The following is a 2,500-nucleotide window of genomic DNA, read 5'->3' as shown; positions in this document are numbered from 1 at the left end:
TCCAAAGTCCCGAAACTTTACGGGCCATTTTCGGAGAGGATTTCACAGACATGTTTCTTTTAGTTACCTTGAAAACATGTTAAAAGATCGGCTTTCCAAAACAAGCCGTTGGCATTTAGACTGCAAAACAGTCGTATCTTTTGCGAACGCAAGCAACGCGTATTCAAACGAAAAGCAACGCGATAAATATTCAAACGAAAGGTCTGGAGCGAGTGTAGAAACGGCGTGTGGGACTCGCGCGCTTCACACGCGAGGGTCACGCTTACGGCGCTCCGCGCCTTCCGAAAATAGAAGAAAACTACTGTTTTGCAGTCTATTAGCAGTTTCACAAATGGCTTTTCGGGACTTTCGAGAAACGGGCCCCAAGAGCCGTCACGCAGCGTGTCATCAAAGGTCATATCAAAAGTGGACTTTGTCAGTATATGTCTGTAAAACTTCAGGGCCCGGTTCCTCGAAAGCCGATTAACGCTAATCTAAGATTAAAAATTAACCAAGCAGTTTATTTCTCTACTCCCAAATGCTGTTCAACGCAGATTTTTGGCAGAACTTTACATGAGACGTCAATCTTAAAAAACAAAAATAAGCAAAAGAAACTTTCACCAAAAAGTTGAAAACGTGAAACAAAAGTTTACGCTAATCCTGGATTAAGTTAATCGGCTTTCGAGGAACCGGGCCCAGCCGTTCAAAGTAATGATTTCAGCAACAGACAACAATTATCACAGTCTGTGAACGCACTCCCATCTTTGATTACCACTAGTTGTAAATATATGAAGGGGTGCTTATGAATCCTACAAATCTGCCGCTTATCCGGACTGGCATCGGTAAGTCGAAAACCCGATACTTGTTTGGAGCACATCACCAAAAACGTTTATTTCTGCATGACAGTTGGCAACCTCAAATCTGTACTTGGACTCGAACAACAAATAGTTATAAGCGTGGGCCAAAAATTAAAATTGGCAGAGAAAAATATCCAATCTTTATTCTCGAACCAAGCTGTCTTTTCAACAGATCTGCATGGGCGGTTTTCCGCTGTATGCTAAATGCTATCAAATGAAGAGGAGTGAAAAGCAAACCATTCAAAGGTCACGCGCTCAAAATTGACAAAAACATTGGAAAGTTTATTTTAGTCTGCGGATTTTGTGGCAGATCAATTTACTGTTAGAGATAGTGATCGTTATGTAAATGGAAATAAATACCTGAATAAGAAATTAATTTATCTATGAGGCAGACAATATCTTAAGGCATTGTTTTCGATTTTTAAGGTGGAATAATGAATTCAAAACAAAACGTACCGCCAATGCAGTTGGTTTTTGGTCCAAAAAATTAAAGAAAGGGCTAGAATCAGTTACGTAAGTTTGTTTTCAAACGAAGAAAAAGCAAACTTCAAAGATGAAATGTCATACTTTACTTAACGGGTTGACTGCACTCGTTGACAGAACACTTCAGTCACGAAGCTCTCCAAATAAACCGATGGTAAAATCCATTGATGTAGGTAAATTGAACTCCAAGACATCCCATCCTCTTAGCCTGATTCCAGTGATTGGAGATTAGGGCGTCCGTGATGCTCTGTAGCTTTTCTGAGTCGATTCCGGGCGTTAGAAGCTTCGAACACCAATTATGTGCAGCAAGCCAAGCGTCGTCATCGCTTAACGATGTTGATATTTCCAAAAGTCGATCCGGCCCTGGGAGTATGTCATACCAACTTGATAGAGCCCATTCGCCGTAATGTCTTGACTCAGAGGTCGTCATAGTGCAAAAAGCCACACCTTAAATAATCAAGAATGTACGCTGTGCTTGGTTCTGTTCAAGATTACATTTGAATTGACTACTGAACTTTTTGATCTGCGGCTAGCTGACCTAATACATTTTAATACTTGTTATTCATGTATATGTAAGGACATTCCAAAGATCCGAGTAGAGCCGATGGTGTGTCGTACCGATCAATCCTCGAAGCGGTCAATGATTTCCATCAAGTTCTGTCGAATTTCCAAATCGATATTCAAACAATAACTAGGAAAATGTCGCCAAAACACAAGAAGTGAAAAATGTTAGAGCAAATATAACCCCTTTCCGCTTCCTCCTTTTTTTATCAGTCTAAATCCTACGATGTCAGCTGCTTTATAGAAAGAAGATTGCAGTTTAGCCTATGACCACGTTCCGCAGTTGAGGTTATGGAGCGAAAACGACCGTGGAGAAGGAAGGGATGGCGGATCTGGCCATGAATCGGCGGCATGAAAGGCAGGTCTCCAGGCTCCGTCGCCCGTCGCCCGACCACGCTCCGCTCGTTCGATCGTCAATTTATTTTTCGCCACTTTCCTTTTCGCTCCGTAACCCCAACTGCGGGAGCGTGGTCCCAGGCTAATTGCATTTTAATAGCTCAATTTCGATATATTAAAATTCAGTCCTAAACAAAAGGCATCATCTCGAGTCTAGTCTCTGGGGAATGAACTCATACAAATACTTAATTTATTCCTCAGATCCTCGAGATGATTCCTTTTCT

General features: G+C 41.6%; 1 long non-coding RNA gene across 1 annotated transcript in view; it reads right to left on the bottom strand.

The window, feature by feature from the left end:
- LOC137972130 (uncharacterized) overlaps positions 1 to 2,500 on the bottom strand; it is a 6,906-nt gene that overhangs the window by 569 nt on the left and 3,837 nt on the right. Inside the window, exon 3 of the long non-coding RNA XR_011117034.1 lies at positions 1 to 1,766. This exon is cut by the window's left edge and continues 569 nt beyond it. This is a non-coding gene — a long non-coding RNA (uncharacterized lncRNA). The remainder of the gene's footprint in view (positions 1,767 to 2,500) is intronic.

The sequence above is a fragment of the Montipora foliosa genome, chromosome 9 (genome assembly GCF_036669935.1).
Source record: "Montipora foliosa isolate CH-2021 chromosome 9, ASM3666993v2, whole genome shotgun sequence".
Lineage (NCBI taxonomy): Eukaryota > Metazoa > Cnidaria > Anthozoa > Scleractinia > Acroporidae > Montipora > Montipora foliosa.
The sequence above is the reverse complement of the archived record's forward strand: the minus strand, read 5'-3'. Positions and strand labels throughout refer to the sequence as shown.